Raw genomic sequence first — 11,174 nt, 5'->3', positions numbered from 1 at the left:
ATGTACTTTGAACAGTTTGGAAATAAGAAAGTCCCTGGGGTTTGCTACACTGCTTACCTGTGTCTCCTGGCTCTTGCTATTGGGTGGGGAGACAGCAGCCTGCTTGGGGTTCCTGGTGTCAAGCTCATTCCAAAGGGCTGGTGAGGCAGAGTGGGAGCCGCCTCTGTCTCCAACCTGCCAGGTACCATACTTCTCCCAAGGGAGGGCCTTCTGCTAGGCTGACATCTGAACCTGAACTTGAAAAGGGCAAAGGCTCAAGAGGCTGACTGGTGTCCTAGGAATCTTCTGAGGGGAACAGGGATTTAGTCATCAGCCACAATAGAGAGGCTCTGGGCTCCCTCAGTTTGGTCTCATTCTCCCACTCCTGCTGCCCAGACTTCATGCAGGTGTCCAGGCTGGTCAAGATGTTGGGTCAAGTCTCCAAAGATCTTATGCGTTTCCTGACCTGCTCTTGGATGAGGGACTCAAAGCTGAGATGGAAGGAGTGGAGTTGGCTGTTGTAGAACCTCAGCGGCTCATCCAGGAGCTGTTTGTTCTTGGCTCCAAGGTCATCGCATACAAGCCACAACTCTTCTGGGCAGCACCGGCCCTGCCTTCTCCTTTTCCTCGTACTTCTCCACCTTGGCCCGCAATCACCTATAGTCCTAGTATATAGGAAGGCTGCTTCTCACCACCTTCTCACCACCATGTTGAGGTTCTGGAAGACACTGCCAAACTTTTTCAGGGTTCAATAATGGTCTTTCAGATCTGGTTCACTTTTTCCTGGTTGAAGGTATCCATCCACTTCATGGCCATGTCCAGCGTGGTCACCATGTTCAATAAGTCCTGGTCTTGCTGGCAGAGGGGATTAGAGAGTAAGTCTAAGGACATCTTCACAGCAGATTTGATGACCAGGTCAGCACTGGGACTCTTCTTCTTCATGTCCTTTTGCAGCCTCCTGGTCTGCTCTTCCAGCTGCTGCAGTTTTCTATACTTCCTTTCACAGTCTCTCTCCACTGCTGACCAATCTTGGAAGGAATTCAGCTCATGTTCATGAACATGGCCCTGCTGCCAGGATCTTCAGCTGCAACTCGGTCCTCCTTTTTTTTTTTTTTTTTTTTTTTTAAGGAGACTTGTTTTACTTAGAGTGGAAAATTCTGCCAGGGACAAAGTCAACACAACCATATGTATGGAACACAAATATATGTATGGAACATTACATATACAAAGGATGCTTGTAGGGTTGTAGCAATGCAGAAGTAAGAAGTTAGGAGCAGGGAAGAATTATTCCCTACAGGTTTCAGAGGGAGCATGGCCCTGACTTGATTTCAAACTTCTGGACTTCAGAACTGTGACACAATAAACTTCAGTAGTTTTAAGCCACCTAGTTTGTGATGTGCTGTGATAGCAACCCTAGGAAATGAATACATATCCTCTGTGCAAACTATTGCCGAGCATGTTAGAGCTTCTCTCAGAAGAATGTTCCTCTCTGTTGCTGGAGGTGCTCAAACACAAGTAGGAAGACTACTCAGTGGTGATGTTGTTGAGGAATTTAAATTATTACTTATTTTTAAGAGTCCCACGTAAACCAGATTCTATGATCTTAGGATATGAAGAGCTTGGAGGGGAATGATTCTGGCATTACATTACAACATTTAGAGGTGACTCTGATGAGTATTACCAGGACAGTTAGATTTTTCTAAATTGGCCCAGTCTTATAAGCTACAGTCACCAATTAGAAAAATATTTTTTTAATTAAATTTATTTATTCATTTATTTTTGGCTGCATTGGGTCTTCATTGCTGCACGCGGGCTTTCTCTAGCTGTGGTGAGTGGGGGCTACTCTTTGTTGCGGTGTGCGGGCTTCTCACTGAGGTGGCTTCTCTTGTTGTGGAGCATGGGCTCTAGGCACGCAGGCTTAAGTAGTTGTGGCACGTGGGCTCAGTAGTTGTGGCTTGCGGGCTCTAGAGCACAGGCTCAGTGGTTTTGGCGCACGGGCTTAGTTGCTCTGCAGCATGTGGGATCTTCCTGGACCAGGGATCAAATCCGTGTCCCCTGCATTGGCAGGTGGATTCTTAACCACTGCACCACCAGGGAGGCCCAGAAAAAGACTTTTTAAAAGTGCTGTTAAGGTCTTTCTCAATGATTTATCCACTTTCAAAGACTGTTTGCCCTCCATGTGCGCTGTGGATTTAATTGCTTTGTCTATATCTTGCCATTTTTCAGACCTAGGAGTGAAAATGTGTTTCAGGTGTGAAATACTGTCTTGAACTAAGAAAGCAGGAGTGATTAAGACTCACCCAAGGCCTCCAACAGAGCCCCAAACTCCTCACCTCCTCTTAGAATTTAAGTATTAAATGCCTAAGACTGTGGAAACCACCAAACCTACAAATGATTGAGTTATTTGTAGTGAGGTGGATGGACCTAGAGTCTGTCATACAGAGTGAAGTCAGAGTGAAGTAAGTCAGAAGGAGAAAAACAAATAAATACCGTATGCTAACACATATATATGGAATCTAAAAAAAAAAAAAAAGGTTCTGAAGAACCTGGGGCAGGACAGGAATAAAGACGCAGATGTAGAGAATGGACTTGAGGACACGGGAAGTGGGAAGGGTAAGCTGGGACGAAGCGAGAGAGTGGCATGGACATATATATACACTACCAAATGTAAAATCGATAGCTAGTGGGAAGCAGCCACATAGCACAGGGAGATCAGCTCAGTGCTTTGTGACCACCTAGAGGGGTGGGATAGGGAGGGTGGGAGGGAGAGGCAAGAGGGAGGAGATATGGTGATATATGTATATGTATAGCTGACTCACTTCGTTATAAAGCAGAAACTAACACACCATTGTAAAGCAATTATACTGCAATAAAGATGTCAAAAATAAATAAATAAAAAGCAAATTAAAAAAAAAATGTAGGTATTTCAAAGGTCTCCGGCCTATGTTCCTTGTTGGAAATGGAGTCTCCTGCCTTTTTATTGTTAAAGGAGTCTCAGTTTCTTTCTTGAGATTATCCCCCGTTATTGGAATATTGATTTATTATTTTCATAAAATTGCAAATGGGAGCCTGTTGCCTGAGACCAGTCATAAATTATAAAAATGTGTTCAGCTCCTCTGTAGGGACTGATCTTCTTACGGGGAGTATTACCCAGAACTAAATTTAACTGCTTTGTATACGTTTGCGAGAAGGTTTGATGTCCCTGGCCCTCTAATAAGGAAGGGAAAGTAGAAAGGGGCTAACATTTTCTAACAACCTACTAGGGACCAAATTCTTTGCGTGGTACTTAATTTAATGCTCTTAACACAATGAAGCACAATCACCATCTGCTTTGATAGAAGATAAAATAGAGGCACAGAATGATGAAAGACTTTCCCCAGGCTAGTGAAGGAGCAGAGCCAGAGTCAAACCTAACTTTGTCTGCCTCTGAAGTTAAACCTCTTTCCAATTACTGCATTGCCATTCTAAAGTGGAGTAGTAATATCTCAGCTAGGGGTGGATGGGGTGGTTTTTATTAATATCAACCTAAACCTTGTGCTCTTCAAGTTCTGACAGATTTGCTCCAAGGAGCCATTAAGAAAGGACACTGATCCAAGGGCTATAAATTAACACGTTCTTCATACACAGCTATAAGCAGCTATTTAAAACCTGGGTAATATCTTCCTAAAAATACGTATCAGTTGTCTGGGTATTTATGCCCTATCACTCTTGGTTTTCCATCCTTGACTCCATTAATAGAATTTTCCTTAATTCCTTTTCTCTTTTTATGGCTTTGCAAGAGGCTAATTTGCAGGCAAAACTGCTAATTTTACAGTTGCTTTCTGCTTCGTCAGCATGAGACTGACTGAGGAGTTATTAATAGAAGAATAGGATTCCCTTTTCATCCTTTTGCTATTGACTGTTGTAGGAGGTGGGAAAAACTCCATTATTTAATAACATTTGTTCTTCTTGAAAGGTCATCCTTCCAGCCTTTCAGTTTCCACTAAAGTATAGCAGTTTCAGCAGCCACGTTCTCTTCCTGAAGGGATTCTGGAATTCCTCCAGGTTATACAGTTGGCATAAAACTGTCTTTGAGATCCTCCTTGGGAATGGGGTCCAGCTGGGAAATTCTCTCGGTATTTCTGTGCATTTTCCAAATAGTAATTTCTAGCCACAATTATTTTTAAATGTGCCAGTCACCTACATTCCTGAAAAGGATGTTGAATTTGGGATATATTAGTTGAGAATTGTATTTGGCTGCTCATAGCAGAGAATAGAAATAATAGTGGCATAAACAAGAAAAAATTATTTTTCACATAAAATATGTTTTAAAATAGACATTCAGGATTGGTATGGTGACCTCACATTGTCATCAGAGACCCAAGCTCCTTCTGCCTTTCAATTTTATTGTCACTACCATGTAGTTTCCATCCTCACAGCTGACCCATGGTCTCAGATAGCCACTGGACCCATGACTATAAATTTATGATTCTAATCAGGAATCAGAACATAGAGTGAAGGGCAAAAGGGACAGATTAGCTGTCTCTCCATCACTTACGGGACTTTCCCATAGGTCCTCCCAACAGATTCTGTTTATATCTCAAGCTGTAAGGGAGACTGGGAACCATACATAGTCTTTTATCTGGGCACACTGCTGCCTCCATAGTAACTAGGGTTATCTTGCTAAGAAGAAAGGGTAGGACAAAGTAGAGAGGCAAATAGCATGTCTGCTACATGGAACAAAGAGAATGACTAAATAAAATTAAGCCAATAAACCCTTACTAAGCACCTATTTCATGTCTGGAGATGAAATAGAAAGTTTAGATTAATTCCTTTAAGGAACAAAAACTTAGATACATTATATACCTCATGTCTTCTTAGCCTAGAATGCTTTTTCCTTCCTTGTTCACCTGGAAAACTTGTATTAATTATTCAAGGCTGTTCTCCAATATCACCTGCCCTGCTGTCTGATGCTTCCTTGGAAGATTCTTCCCAGGAAGAATTCATCAATTGCCAATTACTCAGCTCTGTCCCTATAGCACCTTATCCTTCACTCTACTTCACCACTTAATTCCTCAGAGGCAGTATGCTGAAGTAAGGGTAACATGAGAAGTAGGAAATGTTGACTTCAACTCCCAGCTCTGTTGCTTACTAGCATTGAGACAGATGCTTTTGCCCTTTGAGCTACAGTTTTCCTGCTGTAGAAGAGAGAATGCTAAATTCCACTTCAGGGACTTTTGTGAAGATTAAATGAGATTTCTTAGGAAATACTATCCAAAAGAAATTTATATCAGTTATGTCAAAATTAAATAAAACTGATGTGAAAGTCCAAAGCATTTTTAAAAATAGAAAAGGTTACTACAAAATAGTAAGTTTTAATTCCCCAGTAATTTTAATGATTCTAAATCTATATGGACTTAAGATAACCTCAAAATAATGTAAAGCAAAAAAATGAAAGTAAAACTTCAGATAGAAAGAGATAAACCTATGACCTATTAGAATATTATAACACAATTATCTGTGAAAAATTAAGCACAAAGGTCAGTAAAGATCTAGAAAATTTGAACAACACAACTAACATGTTTGATTTAATGAATATCTATCTATCTATCTATCTATCTATCTATCTATCTATCTATCTATATCAGTCTCGAATCAATGTCAGAGAACACACATCCTATTTAAACACATTCAGACTCTTCACGAAAAACTGTCCCAGGCCATAATGCAATCTCAACCGATTTCAAAGAATTGTCATCATACAGACCATCCTCTCTGACCGTAATGTAACTAATGCAGTGAAAAGTTACTCACAAAAATATAATTAAATACAATATAAAATTGGAAATTTTAAAATGTACTTTTAATGCCAACCCCAGTTAAATAAAATTCTCTACCTACTCTCCAACATCCTCACAGCAGAACTGATTAGAGAAAAACCAAAACCCTGCTGATTGGTCTCATTTTACATTCATGACCATTAAACTCAAGCAGAACTTTAAGACTGCTTGGTATTCACGCTAATTTCACTCATCCTCCTACTCTCTTATGTAACTACTCTACACCTTTTTCTCTTTCCCCAAACCACGACACCTACTCCCATACTTCCTCTCAGCTTAGACCTTGCTTACTATTTCCCTCAGAAGAAAGAAGCAATCAGAAGATAACTTTAACAAGCTCACATCAGAAAATATATTCACCTGTTTCTTCTTTAGCTTTTCTTATGATGCATAAACTCTTCGTGTACCCTATGGACTTCAACCCTTCCACTTTTACACCAAGTCCCACTTTCTGTCACCCACTCAAGAATAGCTCCAGCACTTCTCCACTTTATTTCCTATGTCACAAATTTTCATAATCACACAGACATGTAAATTTTCCCATCTTATAAAGAGAACATATTTTCCTCCATGTACTTCCCTCTCCCCTTTTACAGAAAAAAATCCTTACGGTGGCTGTGAGAATGCATCTGGTGACCTCCAACTACAGGGAGTGTAAATGACCAAGAACCCAATTGCTATGCTCTAAAATCTACCTCTACACTTGCACCAAGGCCATGTTTCACTCAAGCGACTTAGTCAGTGGCCAAGTATAGCAGGAACACTAAAGCAGGTAAGTTTATTTCACTAAATAAGACTCCTCTGATGCCTTTGGCTACAACTCTCTGATAGCCTTGTGGAAATGTCCTTTAGCCACATGGTAGTCTATGACATGTCCATCCAAACTTCAGTCCCTTTCTCCCTCATGAAAGTCAGACTTACAAGCAGTTGAAGGACTATCCCAATCTTTTTAAGCTCTCTCCCCACTTTCTCTAACACAGGTATGTTTCCTAATAAAATCCTTGCACATTTTATTTCATCTGGGAATCTGCTTCTCAGAGGATTCAAACTAATTCACTCCTCTGAAGAGTTTACTTTCCTCAGTCTCCAATTCCTCTACTCTCACTTTGTCTTGAATCCATTCTAATTAAGTTTTTGAGCCACAACTCCATCGAAACTGTTCTTGTCAGCAAATTCCAAGATTGCTCAATTGAAAGATTAAACTTCTCCATATTTTAGTTGCTCTACCTGCAGTATTTGATACAGTTCATCCCTCCCTCTTCTTCAAACTGAAAGGCTGACAGGATATACTATACTGTAACTTGTTCATTCAACTGCTACTCACCTTCTCCATTTAGATGTTTTATAGGTATCTCTGATTTAACCAGCCCAAAACTGGGGATTTGATGATCTTCCCTCCAAATATTCCTTCTCTCTTAATCTTCTTCAATCTGTAAATGAACACTCCATCTTGAAAGAGGGGACGTTACTACATATCCTATGGACATTAAAAGGTTACGGAGTAATACTATGGACAATTCTATGACCACAAATGTGATAACCGAGATGAAATAGACCAATAATTTGAAAGACACAATTTTTTCCAAAACTCACACAAGAAGAAACAGACAATCAGAATAGGCCTATATCTATTAAGGAAATTGAGTTTGGCTAAAGCTGGTCTTTGTCTTCTCTATATTAGTGAATCAACACTTCAAACAATTGCTTACTTTCTTCCCTGAAAAACAGTTTCTGGTTATTGCTGTGGCCAATATTAATATTTTTATTGAGTAATAAATATTCCATTTATTGAGTGTTTTCTATGAGCTATTATGTTGTGCTAGTTGGTTTGATATATACTTTTTACTTCTTTTAACAACCATCCCCATTTAATGGATGAGAAAATTGTAGCTTAGTGAAATTTAGTTGTTTGTCCATTGCCCAACAGTTAGCTGAATGGATGACCTGGGATTTTAAAACACCTGTCTGACTCCAAAGCCTGTGGTTTCTCTATAGCTCCATGCTAGTGCATAAGAAGGTGCACTAGACCCTACGAATCAATGAGCTATCACTGTCCATTCACTAAAGGGTTAATATTTTTGCCTGCTCCTGTTCTAGCTTCTTGGAAGAAGATGTTGGGTCTTTACCTCTACAACATCTACCATGAAGCTCAACCTGAGTATTTGATCTCCTGCTAGTATGCTTTCTGATACATACTGGAAAATAAAAGTAGGAAGCCAGGCATGGTTCAGTCATACTTGTTAAACTTTTATGGTACCAGTCAGAAATGATGTTGACCTTAAAATTATGATTTAGAAGCACACATTCTGAAAAAGAACACAGTTCAATAAGAACAAAACCAGTAAGACCTGGGAGAGGCTTCTGAGAGCCCACAGATGATACGAAGCATAAACAGCTGCTATATGATATATTATTGCCTCTGGCATTCACTATTTATGGTGCAACTGTAAGGTGGTACAGTTTTTCCCTGTACACATGTTTTTCAAGAGAGAAGGAGGGAAATCATGCAATTTTTTTGTAGTTTCAAGGGGGCAAGAGAGAGGAAGTGGTTTGGGAGGGACAGAAAATATGGTCCACCCACTTCTGCTATCCATTGCCTGCTTTCCAAGCATGTGAACTGAAGTGTAAGAAGTCTGGTAAACTGGAAAGTTAGAGTTGTTACAGACAGATCTGCCTTTGATATCATTTCTTTACTACATTTTTATTGAGGTAAAATATAAATAACATAAGATTTACCATTTCAGCAATTTGAAGTGTACAGTTCAGTGGCATTAAGTACATTCACAATGTTGTGCAACCATTACCACTATCTAGTTCCATAATTATTCTTTACCATAAATGGAAACCACATATCTGTTAGTAGTCACTTCCTATTTCCTCCTTCCCCAAGCTCCTTGCAACTAATAACCTCCTCTCTGCCTCTACAGATTTTCCTATTCTGAAGGTTTTACATAATAAACCTACATAAGGGGGCAAAAGACCTATACACCAACAACTATAAGATGCTAATGAAAGGAATCAAAGATGACACAAATAGATGAAGAGATATACCATGTTCTTGGACTGGAAGAATCAATATTGTGAAAATGACTATACTACCCAAAGCAATCTACAGATTCAATACAATCCCTATCAAATTACCAAAGCCATTTTTCACAAAACTAAAACAGAAAATTTTACAATTTTTATGGAAACACAAAAGACCCCGAATAGCAAAAGCAATCTTGAGAACGAAAAATGGAGCTGGAGGAGTCAGGCTCCCTGACTTCAGACTATACTACAAAGCTACAGTAATCAAGACAGGATGATACTGGCACAAAAACAGAAATATAGATCAATGGAACAGGATAGAAAGCCCAGAGATAAACCCACACACATATGGTCACCTAATCTATGACAAAGGAGGCAAGAATATACAATGGAGAAAAGACAGCTTCTTCAATAAGTGGTGATGGGAAAACTGGACAGCTATATGTAAAAGAATAAAATTAGAATACATCCTAACACCATACACAAAAATAAACTCAAAATGGATTAAAGACCTGAATGTAAGGTCAGATACTATAACACTCTTAGAGGAAAACATAGGCAGAACACTCTTTGACATAAATCTCAGCAGGATCTTTTTTGACTGCCTAGAGTAATGAAAATAAAAACAAAAGTAAACAAATGGGACCTAATTAAATTTAAAAGCATTTGCACAGCAAAGGAAACCATAAACAAGACAAAAAGACAACCCTCAGAATGGGAGAAAATATTTGCAAACGAAGCAACTGACAAAGGTTTAATCTCCAAAATTTACAAGAAGCTCATGCAGCTCAATATCAAAAAAACAAACAACATCAGAAATTGGACAGAAGAGCTAAATAGACATTTCTCCAAAGAAGACATACAGATGGCCAACAAACACATGAAAAGATGCTCAACATCACTAATTATTAGAGAAATGCAAATCAAAACAACAATGAGGTATCACCTCACACCAGTCAGAATGGCCATCATTAAAAAATTTACAAACAGGGGAGAGACCTTCAAGATGGTGGAGGAGTAAGACGTGGAGATCACCTTCGTCCCCACAAACACATGACAAATATATCTACATGTGAAACAGCTCCTACAGAACACCGACTGGACCCTGGCAGAAGACCTCAGACTTCCCCAAAGGCAAGAAACTCCCCAAGTGCCTGGCCATGTGGCTGACAGAGTCTGGGTGTTCCAGCCAGGAGTCAGGCCTGTGCCTCTGAGGTGGGAGAGCAGAGTTCATGACATTAGTCCACCAGAGACCTCCTACCTCCACATAGTATCAAATGGCAAAAGCTCTCCCAGAGATCTCCATCTCAACACTAAGACCCAGTTCCACTCAAGGAACAGCAACATACAGTGCTGGACACCCTATGGCAAACAACTAGCAAGACAGGAACACAACCTGACCCAGTAGCAGAGAGGCTGCATGAAATCATAATAAGGTCACAGACACCCCAAAACACACCACCAGACACGGTCCTGCCCACAAGAAAGACAAGATCCAGCCTCATCTACCAGAACACAGGCACCGGTCCCCTCCACCTGGAAGCCTACACAAGCCCCTGAACCAACCTTACCCACTGGGGGCAGACAACAAAAACAACGGAAACTACGAACCTGCAGCCTGAGAAAAGGAGACCCCCAAACACAGTAACTTAAGCAAAATGAGAAGACAGAGAAACACACAGCAGATGAAGGAGCAAGGTAAAAACCCACCAGACCTAACACATGAAGAGGAAATAGGCAGTCAACCTGAAAAAGGATTCAGAGTAATGACAGTAAAGATGATCCAAAATCTCGAAATAGAATGGAGAAAATACAAGAAACGTTTATAAGGATCTAGAAGAACTAAAAAGCAAACAATGATGAACAACACAATAAATGAAATTAAAAATTCCCTAGAAGGAATCAACAGCAGAATAACTGAGGCAGAGAATGGATAAGTGACCAGGAAGATAAAAGAGTGGAAATAACTACTACAGAGCAGAATAAAGAAAAAAGAGTAAAAAGAATTGAGGGCAGTCTCAGAGACCTCTTGGACAACATTAAAAGCACCAACATTCGAATTATAGGAGTCTTGGAAGACGAGGAAAAGAAAGGGACTGAGCAAGTATTTGAAGAGATTATAGTTGAAAACTTCCCTAATATGGGAAAGGAAATAGTCCATCAAATCCAGAAAGGGCAGAGAGTCCCATACAAGATAAATCCAAGGAGAAACACAACAAGACACATATTAATCAAACTACCAAAAATTCAATACAAAGAAAAAATATTAAAAGCAGCAAGGGAAAAACAACAAATAACATACAGGGGAATCCCCATAAGGTTAACAGCTGATCTTTCAGCAGAAAC

The 11,174-nt window shown here is 39.8% G+C and overlaps 1 pseudogene; it reads right to left on the bottom strand.

Moving 5' to 3' along the window:
- Positions 1–302: 302 nt before the first annotated feature.
- The window catches only part of LOC132359499 (bridging integrator 3-like), an 81,066-nt pseudogene continuing 70,194 nt past the window's right edge, over positions 303–11,174 (bottom strand).

The sequence above is a fragment of the Balaenoptera ricei genome, chromosome 1 (assembly GCF_028023285.1).
Source record: "Balaenoptera ricei isolate mBalRic1 chromosome 1, mBalRic1.hap2, whole genome shotgun sequence".
NCBI classification, from domain to species: Eukaryota; Metazoa; Chordata; class Mammalia; order Artiodactyla; family Balaenopteridae; genus Balaenoptera; species Balaenoptera ricei.
This window is presented reverse-complemented; position numbering and strand designations above follow the sequence as displayed.